The 19385-nt window shown below is 43.7% G+C and overlaps 1 protein-coding gene across 7 annotated transcripts in view; it reads left to right on the top strand.

The window, feature by feature from the left end:
* Positions 1-19385, top strand: part of LOC147015434 (actin-binding LIM protein 1-like) — a 283326-nt gene that overhangs the window by 86103 nt on the left and 177838 nt on the right. The window lies entirely within an intron of this gene.

Consider the following 19385-nt stretch of genomic DNA (forward strand, 5'->3'; position numbering starts at 1 on the left):
TATATATATATATATATATATATATATATATATATATATATATATATATATATATATATATATATATATATATATATATATATATATATATATATATATATATATATATATATATATATATATATATATATATATATATATATATATATATATATATATATATATATATATATATATATATATATATATATATATATATATATATATACATTGTTACGGCTGTGGAAATTCGCAGAACACCATATAGGTCCTTAGTCAGTAATGCCGATAAGTCTGTGTTCAGTTAGATATCTCCACCGTTATTTAATGGGAATTTTTCCGTGTGGACAGGGCTGTGATCTTTGAGTTAGCCGTTATTCTTTATTATCGTTATTTTGGACCAACCACCTCCACCACCAACATCGCTCTCATCAACCACTTCACATCAACTGCCTTTCCACCACCACAACCACACCTGCCTCTCAACAAACCACGCCATCCTCACCACTTCGCCAGCAACCGTCAACATCTTCACACCACAAACATCGCCTCACCTTCGTCTCCAAAACGACGCCATCTTTGCGCCAGCAGCGGCGAGGTCTGATCAAACGGCATCGCTGCAGGCAGAGGCAAGGGTTCTCTCGCCGTGCAGCGTCGGTGATTCCTGCAACGTCCGCTCTCCGCGCAGGGTCAGAGGTCAGAGGTGCAGGGTTGGTGATTTCCACAACATGCGCTCCGTGCATGCTTCGCCCGCAATTCGGATCAAGAGCGTCGGTGATTACTGCAACGTCCACTCTCCGAGAAGGGTCAGGGGTCAGAGGTCGCAGGTTGGATCTTGTCTCACCAGCCCTATAAAAGGCCGCGCAGAGCACCAGTTCAACCAGTCTGGAGGGAGTCTGGAGGGGGTCTGGAGGAAGTCGGTCTGAGTCGGTGGAGAGTGTCTGTCAGGGTTCAGAGACTCTGAAGAAGCCAAGGAGCTGTGTGGAGGTCTGGGCTCATGTCGGAGTCGGGAGCGTGGAGCTTGCAGTCGGTGGAGAGTCCGGGCGTCGCGAAGGAGATGCGAGTTGGAGGCGCAGCCTTGCCTGCTGTCGTGCAAACCGCACGTTCGTGTGGAGAGAGCAGGAGAGAGCTCGCCTGCCACGCGGAAGGCCGGAGTTCAACCGCGGCTACGCTAGCTGCCGTGGGGACGGGACGTCGTGGATCGCCCCATCAAGGCACCACGAGGGTGCAGGTCACCTGCAACGGTCTTGTGGGGCCCTTTCGGTCACCAAAGCCCCACGTTATAAAGGCCCACGGGCCCAGTCTGACTCCCTTGTGTATGAGGGGGTCTTTTCTTGCTTTTTCTTTGAATGAATGTTGTGGCGCTGAGTCCCGTAAGTAAAACCGTATAAGTGGCTGTACATAATTGCTTATAAATGGTGGTAGCACCTTTTGCTTTGCTTTTGTTCTGTATACGTGCATGTTAGTGTTTTGCATTCCTGACTCATATGTGCTTGTATAATAAATGTGCTTGTGTGAATGTTAACCCGTTTGTCGTGTCCTTTTTCCCCCCATTGAAGTGCCATATTGTTTTTCGGAATACGAGTTGGTTTTTGAATACCGATAATAGAATCGGGTCCGGCGAGGTCTGGCGATAATACCCGCTCGGTTATCCCAGAACGGAACGAACCGCTTAAGCGGTTCGTGTCCAAACAGGCCTTCGCCGAGGTGTGGTCCCTCGGTAGGTTACCTGCGCGAATACTTTGGTATATTGATATTCGGCGATTGACCCTGTCGCGCGCGGGTAGAATACGGACTGAGCCATGGTGTGCGTTGAAGGCACACCCGTGACTGGTTCTCGGCGTTGTTCTGGGAAGTCACGACTGAATTATTCGTCCGGTGGGCGTACGGCCGCGATTCAGTTAAAAGCGGTCGTTCGCACGCTGGGCGGGCGTCAATTCGAAACTATATAAATATATATATATATATATATATATATATATATATATATATATATATATACACACAAACACACACACGCACACCAACTGTATCTATACTGTATGTGTGTACATATATATGTGTATGTTTGTGTGCATGCAAGTTGCAGTTATTGACTACCATCTCTACACGTCGGTGGTTTTCAGGAGATGGAATGGAGACCAACGTGGTTTCAAAGTATTCACCCACTGTGTGTGTGTGTGTGTGTGTGTGTGTGTGTGTGTGTGTGTGTGTGTGTGTGTGTGTGTGTGTGTGTGTGTGTGTATGTGTGTGTGTGTGTGTGTGTGTGTATGTGTGTGTGTGTGTGTGTGTGTATGTGTGTGTGTATGTGTGTGTGTGTGTGTGTGTGTGTATGTGTGTGTGTCTGTGTCTGTGTGTGTGTGTGTGTGTGTGTGTGTGTGTGTGTGTGTGTGTGTGTGTGTGTGTGTGTGTGTGTGTGTGTGTGTGTGTGTGTGTGTATGTGTGTGTGTCTGTGTCTGTGTGTGTGTGTGTGTTGTTCGAGCCACACAGCGTTATGATTGAAATTGTACGCCACATGACAGTGGACATTACGCAGCACTTCTGCGGGTTCCTGCTATTATGATAATAATGAGTTCCCTTACAAGGAACTTGTACACAGGGGGAAGCCATGAGGCCCTTCAAGCCCATGCAATGGTTGTGTTCATTATCTTTTCTTTTTTAACGTTTAGCGTCAAGCAATGATTATATTAGTCCTTGGTACGACTCGACCATTGCTAGAACCACCAGCCTTCCAGATTCAGATGGTACACTCTCACACAGTTGCCCCCACCGAGTCATGATCATGATAGTAATGATGTGTTTGTATAATGCTTGAATTTTTTTTGACAATTCTAAACAGGTTCCTCTTTGTTTCCCGATTGAGTATGGTTGCCTGATAAATTATATCAACGGTGTTAATGTGGTTTCTTGCAGTCTATTATTCATTTAGATGTTGTAATCTTTTCAATGGTAAACCATTTGCCTTAATTTAGCAAGTTGGGTATTCAGACATGCAATTATTACTCAAATTATTGACTTCTTCAGTTTAAGAACTTTATAAATGTCCAAAAGTTCTTGTTAAAAAGTTATCTCAACTCAGTAATTTGATGATGTTGAGGCTGACTGACTTTGTAAGGATTTTTTCACATCCAGTTGGTGCTAAACTAAAGCATTTAAAAAAGTTTCTTTGTTTTCGTTAGGATCCTGTACAGACTTGTATTTTTTTCTTAGTTGGGCATGATGGCTTGATCCGAAAGGGAGCTAAGCTGGAATCCGAATATAACAAAGTACGAACAAGTGAATTGTGATTTATTATTGTCAAACATCCCTTGACAAAAAAAAAATTGTAAGGTGATTCGTTCTTGCCAAACACATCAAACCCCCTGGCTGTTCTTACATCGGTAGTTCTCCATGCAACGTTGCTTTTGCTGTCAATTGGAGGGGTTCTGGAAGCAGTCATGGCAGCGAAACGTAGTTTTGAGAAATAATCACCGCCAGTCATGCGTACGACTGTGACCAATGGGCCACCTGCGTGACCATTGCACTGGATTATCATGCAGACCGTGTAATGACGCAATCTTGCTTTAAAAAAAACAAAAATTGGTCTTACTGAAAAGTGGAATTAATAAAGAAACAGTATCTTACCTCCGATTGTGTATCAGTAGAGCTTGTAAAGCTTTTGATGGTAAATGTTTTGTCCATTTCTTACCTTACAATGTTTGTGTACTCGCAATTACACGAGCAGATGGGCGAGACAATTACATTATTGATTGTTAACACTGCTAGGTTGAGGTCCTCCAAGCAAGCTGCGGCCTAAGCCATAAGGCTGAGCAGCTGTGCCTGGTTAACTCCATGGCGGCGCCAGCCCACTGTATTAACACATGCATTGCTCCTTTGGATTCCCCAGGAGGCTTATACAGCTCCCTCCAACCACCACTCCCTTTCTCTTGCATCTTTTTCTGCTTGGTTTATACCCTTGGGGGTGCTGCAGCTGGTGGGGTGTCCTAGTTTTGTCTTTGCTGCTGCAGTGATGATCCACCCACCACCCCCTCATTCATTGTGTGATTTCGTATTACTATTCCTTGCATGTTTTAATTTGACTTCGTTTTGGAGATTTGCTTCTACTTTTGTGTAATAATTATTCCAGCATCAATACTTTTGACTATGTAATGGCACTTTCCTTTTTTTTTTTTAATTCTGAGATGTGTTGTTTTAAACAAATGATACATGTTCCCAAAGGTTTTGTGACTGACTCGTATCAAAGGCTTCTTATGTATTTGCACTCATCCTCCCCACCCCCTTAATCCCAAGAAACACAAGCCCCTTCTTAACACTCGAGGTATCACTCAGATGAGCAATTTTTTGGAGTGGGTATTGGTAGAACGGGAATTCATGGTGAAGTGATGATGTGGACCATGACACGTGGTACATGTTTGCCTTATATATAACGATGGTCCGCTCAGAAGAAGAACTATCGTTAGTGATGATATACATTGAAACGTGGAGTGTGACGAGCACTCCCCCGATCACCATTGAACATACTCCTACACAAAAGCGTCACCTCCAACACAGAGGCCTCGGCCCGGTGACTCTGTCAAACAGACAAAGATTATATGCTCATCATGGTTATAAAGGGTTTAAATGGTCTTAGGGGTCTTAAGAGGTCTTATAGGGGCTTATGGTTCCAAAGCATCTTCAAGAGTCTCAGGGTAATAAAGGATTTTAGGACTATAAAACTTCTTAGGGGTCTTAAAGGGTCTTTGGGGTCTTCAAAGGTATTAGGGGGTCGAGAAGATCTTAGGAGGCTTAAAAGGGTCTTTGAGTTATAAAGGGTCCAAAAGGTCTTCTGAATCTTATGGGTCTTAAGGGTATTTGGGTCTTGAGGGTCCGAAGGGTATTGGGTGGTCTTAGGGGTCTGAAAGGGTCTTTGTGGTCTTGAAGGTTATTGGGGGTCTTTAGTGTTTTATGGGGATTTAGGTGGTTTTAATGGTCTTGGGGGTCTGAAGGGACTTAGAGGTCTTAGAGGGTCTTGGGTTTTTAAGGGTTGTAAGGTTCTCAATGGTCTTAGGGTAGGTAGTAAGGGGTCCTTGGGGTGTCAATGAGGTATCTGGAACATGGACGCACGCACGGCTCTTCATAGTACAGAAATATTTTTTCGGACAAATTTTAAACCATCACATCAACAGTGTTGTGTAAATGACCATATATATATATATATATATATATATATATATATATATATATATATATATATATATATATATATATATATATATATATTTTTTTTTCAATGAAAAGTGGCTGGAGTTTTGTTTACTTTGAATACTTCCTTTTATTGAGAGATTGTTTCATAAACTTAACAAAGAAAACAACTTGGATGGAGAAGTGGGCGAGCCTGTATTTTATGCATCAGTTTTGGCCTTGTTGTTTTCCTTCAGAATTCATCAGGATGATGAAATTAGCTTTAAAAATTATGGCTTACTCACAGGCCCAAGTCAACATTTTTTTCAAGGGTACTTTGAGTAATTGCTTAATTAGCATAACTCAACATGTCAACAGTGATGTCAGATTGAATTGATCAATTATTTCAGGAATATTCAGAGGAAGGAATCCCTTAACCAAACTGAATTCACCAATCAGAGAAATCTTTTCATATATTCACCAAAGACACCAATTAGCAAAAGAAAGTGTGCAGAATTTTATTTAATTGTTAAGCCGCATTGTACATGCCTGTGTTAAATACTCCTTAGCAATGAAATGCTTCTTCTTTTGCATGCAATGTCTAGGCTCATGGAAGAGCGAGTGACAGAGGATAGAACGCAATACACTAACGTTGGGGCAATAAGACAGTAAGACAATACACCAACAGTGTGGCAGGATAGAATGCAATACCCTGGTGAAGCAACAAAGGGATGAATGAACAGCAGGAGAGAGAAGAGGGAAGGAAACATAGTCACCTGCAAGTATATATGGGCAAAGGTCGTGGATGGTTAATGAGTGTATAAAATATCACAAGTAAGGATGGAGGATGACCTGAGATGTTGGTGCACTGCCAACTTGAAACCTTGGAGGGAAGAGTAGGATTGAATGGACTGAGGAAGGAGGTTCCCCAGGTGGGAGAAGAGAGCATCAAAGGAGTGATGAGCAGTTAGCCTGGATTTTGGGAGTTTTTCGAAGGATTGGGTTTCTTGAAGAATGTTTGTGACCGGTATGTAATGAGACGGATGTAGTGATGAAATGCGCAGAATGAGCAAGACCTCAGGATAGCTGGTGAAGAAATGGAGAGGCCATTGACCTGCCTGTGATGAGACAATGCTGGCTCTATGCTTCTGATTATTTATGGGAGATGTCAATAATGTTGAGAGATTTGGATTCCACAACATCCAGGAGAGAAAGATGTGATGTATCAGCTCATTGGGAGGGCCCCGTTCCGCAGATGACTGATGTACAGTAAAACTGCTAATAACCTGTTTTGTGGGAAGGACACTTCTCTGTTAATAGCAAATAAGCCCAATACCATCTCTGAATTTAACGATGGTCATTTTCAAAGTGAAAAGGGTGAAATGAAGTCAAATGTAACATTTTATCAATTATACATGAACAGACCCATAGGATATGAAATTTTAAAATAAAAATTGCATTGACTATGATGTTATAAGGGTTGTCAAAGCCACTGCACATACGGAAATAGCGAAAGTCTGATAACAAATGCCTGTAAATCACAAATTACATCATCATAATTTAAGAATACTATTCGTGCCTCCCGTCACTTCGGTGATGGATTTACCAAAAGACAGCATGTAGTACTTCACAAACATGAAAATGGTAAAACATGAAAAGACTTGGTGGAAACATCCTTTGCAGCAATAACTGCTCTGAGTCTTTTAAGGTCGGTTTCCACCAGCTTGGCACAGTAAGATGATGAAATCTTTACCCTTTCTTCATGTGAAAATTGCTCTAGTTCTGCCAAGTTTGATGGGGATTGTTGAGGGACTGCAATCTTCATGTCTCGCCATAAACCTTCAATTGGGTTCAAGTCAGGACTTTGACTGCGCCACTCAAGAACATATATTTTCTTCTTAGTCAGACACTCCAGTGTGGCTTCAGCTTTGTCCTTCGGATCATTGTCCTGCTGAAATGTGAATCCCCCCCCCCCTCCTCGTTTCAGATTCATGGCTGACTCAAGCAGGTTTTCATCAAGGATCAGATTCATGGCTGAATCTCCTTGATTCATCATCAAGGATTTTCCAGTACTTTGCACAATGCATTGTCCCTTCTATCCTGACAAGCTTGCTAGTCCTTGCTGATGAAAAAGCAACCCCATAGCATGATGCAGCCAGCACCATGTTCGACACTAGAGATGGCGTTGACTCTGTGAAGTGCAGTATTCAGCTTGTGCCAGATTTAACGTTTTGAATTTAGACCATAAAGTTTAATATTTGTCTCATCTGACCATAAAACTTTTCTTCACATGCCTGCAGAATCCTTTAAATGCTTTTTACAAACTCCATTTGAGTTTTTCGATGCATATTTTTCAGTAATGGCTTCTTTTATACCACCTGTCCAGAGAAGCCAGCTTTGTGAAGGGAACAGGATATTGTTGATTGATGAACACTCACCCCCATCTCGGACGTAGACCCTTGCAGATCTTTCAAAGTCATTGTTGGATTTATAGTGACATCTCGAACCAGTTTCCTGCTTGGCTGGCTGCTGCGTTTGGATGGGTGACCTGATGTGGGTGGAGTATTGGAAGTATGATATGTCTTCCACTTCTTCATGATGGATTTCACCGTACTCAAAGGGATAATAAGTGACTTTAAATATTCTTATAACCCTCTCCTGAACGGTGCTTCTCCACCACTTTATGTCTGTCTTCCTTGGAAATCTCCTTGGTCTTCATGTTTACCTTGTTGGTTTGACTGAGTTGCACCTTAAAACTCCTTAGATAAGTGGGGGAGCTTAGTTCTTAGGTTAAACCACTGACTACATACAGGTGAAACGTATTACACTTATTTTGTAACCTTTCGACAAATAATTTGCTCCTGAAGTGATTTTGGGTGAATTAAGCAAAGGGTTTGAATACTTTTGGAATTGAGAATCATCTGATTTTCTCTGTGAATATAACGTATTCACGTTTTATCTGCATGTTTTTTTTATCCTCATCACTTTGGTGTAATTTGTGAAGATTCTATCTATTCAATTTGATTTGAAAGAATCATGAAATAAGCTTGGGTGGCATCAAAATGTGAAAAAATCTCTCTATCTCTCTATATCTCTATTGGGTGGTCGCGAGACGGCCGTTATTCTCAGGTTTTCCGTCTGTTTGTATGAATGTAATGGACAGCTCTGGAGGCCAGAGGAGTCAACCGATTTTGATGAAACTTGACTGGTTGGTTCATACCATGATCTAGTTGTATGCTTTTGAGCACCGTTGCTATGGACGCCACTGTTGCCTAGCAACGGGACTTTGAAATTTTTGAAAAAATCCGAAAAATATTTATACATATATATTTTTCGAAAATCAAAAATCGGCATCCACGCTTTTATGTGCACTGTAATCAACCTCTTTGTCAAAAATTTTCAGCCCGATCCGTCAAAAACTGTATGACTAGTATGCAATTATATGGCGACCACCCATGTTGCCTACCAGCTTGTATCTCTATATCTCTTTCTCTCTTTCTCTCTGTCTCTCTATATCTATCTATCTCTCTATCTCTCTATATCTATCTATCTCTCTTTCTCTCTTTCTCTCTATCTCTCTATCTCTCTATATCTATCTATCTCTCTATCTCTCTGTCTCTCTATCTCTCTTTCTCTCTGTCTTTCTATCTCTCTATCTCTCTATCTCTATATCTATCTATCTCTCTATCTCTCTATCTCTTTATCTCTCTCTATCTCTCTATTTCTCTCTATCTCTCTTTCTCTCTGTCTTTCGATCTCTCGATCTCTCGATCTCTCGATCTCTCGATCTCTCTATCTCTCTATCTCTCTATCTCTCTATCTCTCTATCTCTCTATCTCTCTATCTCTCTATCTCTCTATCTCTCTATCTCTCTATCTCTCTATCTCTCTATCTCTCTTTCTCTCTTTCTCTCTTTCTCTCTTTCTCTCTTTCTCTCTTTCTCTCTATCTCTCTATCTATCTATCTCTCTTTCTATCTCATTATCTATCTATCTCTCTATCTCTCTGTCTGTCTATCTCTATATCTATCTATCTCTCTATCTCTCTCTCTCTGTCTCTCTCTCTCTCTCTCTCTCTCTCTCTCTCTCTCTCTCTCTCTCTCTCTCTCTCTCTCTCTCTCTCTCTCTCTCTCTCTCTCTCTATATATATATATATATATATATATATATATATATATATATATATATATATATATATATATATATATATATATATATGGAAAATCAGGGGAAGGCAAGGAATTTGTGATTCAGCAAAATAAAATACAGTTATTTATAGAAGAGGCATTGTGTAAAGTTAACGCGATAAGCTTCTACCATCTTAAGTATGTTACACAGGTTACAGGTGCCATACCACCCGTGGAAATTAGATATAACCCAAAAAGAGTTGAGATATAGGTGACTTCGTTGTACCTGTGGTGGTCGATGGCCTGACGCAACCCAATTGCTTAGGAAGGGGGATGAGGGAAAAAAAACTGGGGCCATTTAAGGTGAATCAGTGGGAGGTGCAAAAATGTAGTGCAACGAATGCAATAAGGAGCTGTGAAAGATGCAAATCGGTAATGCTCTTTTTGTGATCGTGGCACAGATTGAGAAAAGATGCAAGAGAGAAAAGCTTAATGGGAACATGTGAGAAAGTCTGTAAATGTTCTGTTAATGATAATGGAACGCCGTCAAAGCCAAGCGCTAATAACCCGGAGATGACCCTGCAATGACCCCAGCAAAGCTTGCTCCGCCCCACTCGCCTCGCTCGGTTGAGCTGCCCTCTCAGCTCGGTGGCGCTCGGCATGGCAAAGACTGTTTGATTTGGCTTGGATGCTGAATGAAGGAGAGAGCCTGAATGAAAGAGAGTGACTGAGCGCAATTGGCTCTCTTTTATAGAGCCTGGGTGAGGGAGGAGCCAAAAAGTGAATCAGGAGATCTGGTAGGAATTTCCGAGCTCCCCCATTGGCACATAGCCATCACCCCATGCCATAGCCATGCACCGCCAGACTCTGGAGTCGAACATGGCCTCAGTTACCTCCGAGCCCAGCCACGTGACACAGCTCCGCCATTAACATTGGCCCAAGTTTTTCTTGAGTGCTGTCTGGCCATGAACGTGCGCTGAACTCCATACTCCAAAGTTACCCAGATGTTGTTGAACGAACCCCAGCGCAAATTTGCGCTTCAAGTTACATTCCGAAACACCCCGGTTCGCAATGTCCTTCGTTCCTCCACACCCTCAGAGACTGTGGTGAGCAGCCAGGGAGTCAACTGTGGTTGGGGTGGTTTTTAGTGGTTGTGAGGTCGATTAAGCACTGTTCCATTTGCAGTGAAGGTGTTGAAACATTGGGAGTGGTTGAAGCAATTGTAATGAGGAGACTGAAGTGGTTTGGTCGTCGTTGTGGAATTTGTGGTAAAGAGATCGGTCATAGGTTGTTGTGAGGATTTCTAGGAGGCGTTTCTCTTGATCATGGTGAGCATGGTAAGGGTCTGAAGTGAGGCGTCGGTTGGATAATGGTGCGAGGTTTGAATAGGAAATGGTGCGCATCCAAATGAGGCTGCGGACGTTCACTCCTCCTGCTTGTTGAGCAATGTCACTGACATGCATGCTTGCATGCTTGATGTGTCAAATCAAATGAAGTAAAATAAATGAAAGATTAAGGGATTGAAAACCTATCTGAAAGCTATACGCAATGTATCTTGTCCCATTTACCCACTAGACATATGGAAAGGGCTAGCAGAACTAATACGAATGAGATAACTCTCAGGATTTTTATATGTTGGGTGCCATTTCCTCAGAGGAGTGCCGGTTTTGCAGAACTGCAACAAAATATATATATATATATATATATATATATATATATATATATATATATATATATATATATATATATATATATATATATATCCTTTCTGACCATGTGAGGCAACACCTGCCTCTTACCTGGTCATATTTTTTTTTGATGCAAAAGATTTCATTTCGCATCTTACACATTTTGTTGATCCATCATCAGCTTGATCAGCTGGAACTTAGTTGAAGTATCTGTTGCTTCTCTTCACCACAAAGTTCCTGCATTGAACGCGGCATAGACTTCTGGTGCTGTCCCCAATAACCCTTTCAATATCAGCCAGGCACGCAGGACACCATTTGCGTAATTTGTGTGATCTTAGATTGTCAGCCATGGCAACATTGCAGCAAATGATGCTAGTTGTAGATGTTATTCCCCATTTCACTGAGCCCTCACAAAGCCCATCAAGCTTTCAGCCATTCTCATGCATGTTGTCCATAGCATGACGTTTGGGTATTCACGGTGTTCTTGATGAATGTCTTTCATGTGTTGCCTGAACTTCTCATCACCCAACATTTGTGCCATCTTGTCCACAGAACATTGTGTACAATGTGGCAGCACAGTTTTTCTTGTTTTTCATCTTTACCTTCTTGAAAGTGCTGAGTTACACATTCTGCAAGATTACTGAGGTCTATGTCGTACCTGCTGATTGATTTGGAACATTGAATTCAAACATTGATGCTATTAACACTGATAAGTAGCTCTATGGTGTTCAGTGAGCTGAAAATAACTAGGATTATTTGATTGAGGATAACTAAGTGGATATGATTTGTTCAGCTACAGGAGGCTTTCTTTCTCATTGCAATCACTCATTATTATTCCGTTACTGTTAACTATTGTCATTATTTTATGATAATCATCATCATCATCATCATAATATCTATTATTATTGACTAAATATGCAACATTAGCACATCCATTTAATTTTCATGAACTTTCTTCAAGGCAAGAACACAAAACATTGCTACATATTGCTTTTCGAAACAAGGCACGAATAAATTATTTAAATTCACGACTTATGAATAAACAATTATCAGCAAACAATAATAGTTTTCATTTACAACCCCCCCCCAAAAGGATGCTATTTGTTTTGGTATCATTGGCATTTATTTTCTATCCACAAAAAAAACAGCCATTGATGTGTAAATTGATCCCGTTTGCACGAATTTCCACTTCTTACCAAGAGATGGTGCTTCACAAGTTAATAGAACTAGTACGTGCCCGTAAAAATAAAAAAAATAAAAAATATATTCAAACCGCGAGCAAGAAACAACAACCACACAGGCCGTTTCTTCGGTCTCGCGTGCCCATACGTGCGTGGCCCAGAAGTTCGCATATTATTCACAGTTACGATTATTCGCAATTTAGTTTTAATTCCCAAATATTCAATTGGAGCCAACGTATTTTGCCTTTTCGCAATGTCATCGCAAGGAAAAACCAAAAGAGAAGAGAAGAGAGAGAAAAAAAATTACTTCCTGGTTCGGAGCACATCAGCTCACTCTGATGTTACCGAAATTTATGCACCGTCTAATATGAAAACAATCATAACTTGGGGCATTGTGTTTATCTATAAATACGCATAAGAAATCGAGAAATTATTAGAATACACGAAGTCATCACTCTCCGGAAGTCCGTACGTTGTAACCTGTAATGGGGAACGTGGCTGAGCTTCCCTTCCCCATCGGCCACGCCCACGCAACAACGTGTCTTGTCATTGGTTTGGTAAATAAATGGCCATAACTTGGGAAGCACTTGTCCGATTAATATCAAACCTTGAAAAGGCACATCCTCAGGTCCCCAGCAATATACCTGGCAAGTTTCAATTAGATCGGACCAGTGGTTGTCGAGAAACACCGGTCACACACACACACACACACACACACACACACACACACACACACACACACACACACACACACACACACACACACACACACACACACACACACACACACACACACACACACACACACACACACACACACATTGCTGGAATTATCGATCGATGAATAATTGCTCTTATTTTAAAGAAATTACTCTTGTCGATTCAAAATTAATATCTTTGTTATTGTTTGGAAGGTTTAAATTCTGATTGTAGCATGAGAAAGAAGAATGTGCGAGAATGTTTTTGACACTAGTAGATTATATAATTCATTAATATCATCTTCCTCTTCTCCTTCTCTCTTGATAAGGGGTGAGGTGTGATGGCACCAAGCCTCTGCCCTGCCTTGACCGTGATACTCCTCCACCTCCCTCTGTCCACAGCCAACTCTTTACACCCTTACTGATATCCCTCCTCATACCACCCTCCCATCTCAACCATGGTCCACCTCTTTTCCTTCTATCTTGCTCCCGCAACCTATCAGATCTCTTAGCCTCTTCCCCCATCCACACCAAGTGTCCATCCCATCTCAGCCGGCATTTCACCAATATCCTCATCAAGCTCACATGCACACCAATCTCCTCCCTCAGCTCATCCATCATCCTTCTATCCACCCTCTTCATTCCCCCAATCCTCCTGACCCCAATGTTCCCACAAACCTGCAGCCTCTATTGTTGTTTCTCTGTCAATGCTACCATATCCAGACTGGAAAGGTAGGCCAGCATTACACATGACATTAGAACCTTCGCTTTCAATTTCCTTGATATCTTTCTGTCTGCCATTACTCCCTCCACCCTCCTCCATGCATCTGCACCCACCTGAATCCTCCTCCGCACCTCTGCCTCAGACTTACGATCTCCGGTCACTTCACTGTTCCTCCCAGATATTCAAACCTATTTCCCTATCTGATCTCCTTCCCCTTGAACCTGATGTTCATTTTTTTTCTGCTGCCCGACCCACATCACCTCAGTCTTCTCCTTACTCATCTTCAGTCTCTGCTTCCCAAATGCCTCCTTCCACTCTCCCAGAACCTCCTGTATCTCCCACCCATTCTCGACTACAACAGCCAAATCGGCTGCATACAGCATCCTCCCCATATTTCCCCTGAAGCTCACCTTCCTGCTTACCAGCTCCATCAACATGACAAACATGAGTGTGCTGAGAGAGCTTCCCTGCCTCAAACCGATGTTCACGCTGAACTCTTCAGACATCCCAGAACTAACAAAAACTCTTCCCTTCGTTCCCTTGGACATCCCTTCTACCAACCTAACTTCTGCTTCCGGCACTCTCATCCTTCTCAGTGTCGCCATCAGCATCTATCTCAGGACAGTGTCATAGGCCTTCTCCAGATCCACAAATCCCATTGCCATCTCACCTTACACCTCCAACGTCTTTTCCACCAGTTGTCTCAGCGCAAACATCCCATCAGTCATCCATCCACCCTGCCCTTTATAAACCCTTGCTGCTCTTCTCCGATCTCCACCTCCACACTCTTCCTTATCCTCCTATACAGAATCCTCTCCAGAGCCTTCATGACGTGACTAAGGAATGTAATGCCTGTGTCAGGTCAGGTCAGGTCAGGTATGGGAGCATGCGCCGGAGCAGCGCGTCACTGCATCCACTTTTTGCCTGTACTTCAGGTGCCTCCATCTGGCCATCCTCCAGGCAGATTCCTGGCCCATCCTCATCTCCTCGAGATGCTGATCAACTTGCTGCAACCACAAAGCACATGGTTGGCCCATTGGCCTCCAACACTCATGAGGCTCCTTCTCTGAAAGAATCTGGTGAGCATGATCAGTGTCAGGAAAATGAGCCACATGTCCACACAGCTGCAGCTGATGCTCACAGACTATCCATCCATTGGGACCATACTCTGTGCAGAGTGTTGGTGCTGCTTAAGCAGTCTCCTTGGCTATTGGGCACAATCCTGGATGGGTCGCCACTCCGACACAGTATACCAGCATGCTGGCACTCATTTTGTCCACCTTGGAAGGATGACGGGTTGAGTTAACCCCACCTGGTATTAATTCAACAGCTGAGTGGGGTTTGAACTTAGGACCCTCAGATCCCAAGCCCACCGCACCATCACGGACTATGCAGGTAATAAATCTCATTTGAGTCTCTCTCAGCAACCGCTCATTGGACACAAAGTCCGACCAGCGATAGCCACGGATTCTCCGAAGAGACCTGATACCAAAGGAATTAAGTCTCCATCTCAGATCCCTGGTCAGAGTCCAAGTCTCACATCCGTAGAGCAAGAGTGGAACACCAAGGACCTGAAGACTCAGACTTTCATCCTCCTGCACAGGTACCAACAGCGCCACGCCCCATAATCCAGTGAATCAATGACTCCTCAGGCCAAACACAGACATCTATTCACTTCTGGCTCACAGCCAGCAGAGACATGAATATCACTGCTAAGAATAGTGAATCTCTCCGTGACCTCAACATCCTCACCACAAAGAGGTACACACAAGATAGCAGCATCCAAGATGTCACTAGTTTTGACCCAGGAAACCCATAATCCCAGTGGCTTCAGACTCGTCATTCAGCAACTCAAGGGCCACCAAAAGAATATCCAGAGTCTCCGCAACGATGACTGCATCATCTGTGAAATCAAGGTCAGAGATATTGACGTTCCGAAATGATGCACCGCAGCTTGATCACTCCAACACCCTCCCCAGAATCCAGTCCATACAAGTGCTGCAAAGTGTGGGGGCCAGTACACACCCCCAATGAACTTCAGTAACAACTGGAAATACGTCGGAAATGGTATCACCACATATCACAGCACTCTCAGTTCCAGAGTATAGTTCAGACATCAGATGGATCAGTTTTGGTGGCACCCTACGAATACCAAGAATCCTTCACAGGGCATCCCGATTCACTGAATCAAACACCTTGCAGAGATCAACATAGGCTGCAAGCAGCCCCTGCCAAACCTCTTGTCTGCATTTGGTGAGGACCCGAAGGGCAAGGATACGATCAATGGTTCACCTCTTTGGTGTAAAGCCTGACTGCTGTGGGTGCTGGTGTTCAAGCACATGCTAGCGAACCATATCAGGAATTATCCGAGCAAAGACCTTGCCCAGTACTGAGAGCAGCGTCACCCCTCGGTAGTTGTTGCCATCCTGGTGATCACCCTTCCGTTTACAGAGAGGGACAACCTTGCTCCTCTTGCAATCAGTTGGGATGATGCCTGTGTTCCAGGCAGAGCACAGACCTGCATGCAATGACATGAGTTCAGCATTTCCACCAGCCTTGACAAGTTCAGCATGGATGCCACAGATCCCAGGACCTTTTCCCCATTTCAACCAGTTTACTACAGCCAATGTTTCCACAAATGAAGGTGGATCACAGTTGATTGGAGAGTCAGCAGTCGGGATAGTAACACCCCTGACATCCAACTCAACAGGTGGTGGATCAGCCTGGTACAGCCGTTTGAAGTTACTGGCCCAGCGGGCCTTCACTTCGCACTCCTCTGTCAAGAGCCTACCACCCTCCACTCTAACTGTAGTACACCGCGGGACGGGCTTGAAGGAACTCGATGCATGAATTCCCCTGTAAGCAGGATGAGAATCATTTGACCACAGTTGATGCTCTATCCCCTCACAGAATCCTCGCACATCGGCCTCCTTGTCCAGCCTCGGCGCATGTGCAGTTTTACGCCTTAACTCCCTGAACATCTCAGCTCTGCCATTCATCCTGGCCCTGTGTTTCTGGTCAATGCTATCCAGTGTCCCTTGAGAGGCAAAATTCTTCTTCACTCTGTGGTGAGTTCTAAGACATCCACCGGCAACATCAAAGATGGTTGTCTTGAAGGTACTCCACAACTGTTTAGGATTCCCCAAAGCACCCAGACCCCCCAAATCCCCACTCAGCCTGTTCACAAACTCCTCAGCTACCCTCTCATCCTTGAGCTTGCCAATATCCAACCTCGGCTGGGATGGTACCATTCTTCTGGATTTAAGCTGAAACTTCAGAGTTGCTACCACAAGCCTGTGATCGGTATTGAGGAACTGAGCACTCTTGTCGATCCTGCAGTCCTGGATCCTCCTCCAGCGACTGTCAATGAGCATGTGGTGAATCTCCTTTGCCACACCGCCAGCGTTGGAATACCAAGTCCAGTGATGAGTCTGTGGCAACTGAAACCATGAACCATCACTTCTTGCAAAGTCAAGGAACTTAGTGCTGTTCTGGTTCACACCTCAGCACCACCTTGACACACACAAATGCAATTTGACCTGGGAAGGTTGCACAGGGGTTTTCGTCCTCTCATCAAAGAGTGGGGGTCCCGATGGCTTTGCCTCAATCCCGTCATCCAGTGAGCTGCCCTGCAAAGGGCAGCTGCACATGAGGTACTCCGACAGAGTGGGTTTTCAGATTTCTTTGCGTTTTTCTTGTGTTTTGCAGAGTGAAGGGTTTTACGGTGGCCGGAGTGCAAATCCTGCCACAAACCTCTGAAAAAAAAAACCCGAAAAAGTAATGAAACCACAGGAGGACATCCACGGATACAGTTGGGCACAAGATATGGATGGCCGTCGGCTCACAAGGAGCTCCCCCGCCCTTTGACAGGTTTTGTTTTTAATCCTGCTGGGTGTCCACATCCATACACCCTCCTCACCATGAAACCTGGTGGGGGAGATGGTTTAGTCGCCGACAACTTGACCATGAAACAGGTTAACACATATTTACATGGTACCTGCAGCAAGTGACAGATCGAATCTGGCCTGACCTGACAAACAAAGATATTGCCCATGTTCCCCATCAGGAATATCTCTTTTCTCCTACCATATCAGCCCAATTAACCATGTCCACCAATCCTCTGGAATTGACCCCTCTCTCAAACATACATTCAACAGCCTCTTTGTCCAACTGACTCCAACTTCTCCCTCTGCAATTATCATTTGTGTGCACACCTCATCAATGCCTGGCACTCTTTCCTTTTTCATCCTCTTCTTTGCCATCTGCACTTCCTCCTCTGTGATCTCCACCAAATCCAATTTCCCCTCTACATAACACGGTAGCTCCAGCTCGCCATTGCTTCCTTCCCGGTGCAACAGCTCTTTGAAATATCCCTCTCACACCTTCAATACTGCCGCCCTGTCACTAGCCTCCCGCCACCATCTTTAATCAACGCCACCCACCCTCCCACCCCCTCTTCATGTCCTTACCATCCTGATCCCTGTCACAAGCCTACATATATATATATATATATATATATATATATATATATATTTTTTTATATATATATATATATATATATATATATATATATATATATATATCTTTCCTCTGCCATCGTCTTTCAACTTGTCCACCTCCTCTTCCACGTCATTCTTCGCCTTATCCATAACTTTCCTTGCTGCTTTCTTCTTCTGCCCATACTGGTGCAGCAACCCCGCATCTGGCTGCCTCCCTCCATCCTTGAACTTCTCTATCATCTTCCAATCCTTCTTCTTTTCACCAACTGCTTTCACTACCTCCTCCGTCCACCATGCCTGGTTTCTATCTCTTGACGATGCACCCTTTCCTGACGTCCTTCCACGCAAAACTTTTGCAATTCCCCTAACCACCTCTCCATACTTCTTCCACTCCTCCAAACCTTCCATTTCTTTATTAATTTGCTCAAACCTCGCCCTCAACCTCTCCTTGTGCTCTACGACAACGTTTCTCCGACACCTCCCCCACCTAATGATCTTCCGACCCCCGCTCTTAACCTCCTTCCTTTTCTCCATCGTTAACACAAATACCAGAGGCTTGTGCTGGGTGGAAACATGCTCTCCCACAACTACCTTACAATCATAATCCTTCCATAACTGTCACTTCCTTACCACCAGCAAATCCAGTTCCATTCTACGTTGTCCACGCCTATAGGTAGTCTTGTGGCTTTCCTACTTTTGAAAGAATTAACCAGCTATGGCCATCCCATTCCTCACAGCAGCTCTACCAGCTCTTGACCCTCTCTGTTCCTCATTTCCCAACCAAATTTACAAAACATTCCTCTTCCCCTGGCTCCGCTACTCCAAACATGCATGTTAAAGTCCCCCACAATGTACAGTGTCACGTCCAGCTCAACCATTCCCATCATACTCTCCAGTACGTCCCTGAATTCCTGCTTGTCCACCCCAGTCCTAACCATTTGTGGCCCATATATGGACAAAAAACAAACCATTTACGCCTGTACCACCAACAATGCCATAACTATCCGTCCCTCCCATCTTTCCACTCTGACCACCTGCTTGCTGATCTCTTCCGATACTATTATTCCCACGCCATTACTCCTTCCATCCCCACCCGCATACAACAGCTTGTATCCTCCTCCCAACCTCCTCACCCTGTCTTCTTTTCATCTGGTCTCCTGCACACACAACACATCCAACCTCCTCCTCTGCATCATCTCCACCACCTTGACCCTTCTCCCCCAATTCAAACTTCCTCGCCAGACCTTGTTTCTTTCTCTTTCTCTCTTTCTCTCTTTTTATCTTTCTCTTTCTCTTTTTCTTTCTCTTTCTCTTTCCCTTTCTCTATCGAG

The sequence above is a fragment of the Eptatretus burgeri genome, chromosome 12, assembly GCF_056783735.1.
Source record: "Eptatretus burgeri isolate ZD-2024b chromosome 12, Ebu_testis_v1, whole genome shotgun sequence".
Lineage (NCBI taxonomy): Eukaryota > Metazoa > Chordata > Myxini > Myxiniformes > Myxinidae > Eptatretus > Eptatretus burgeri.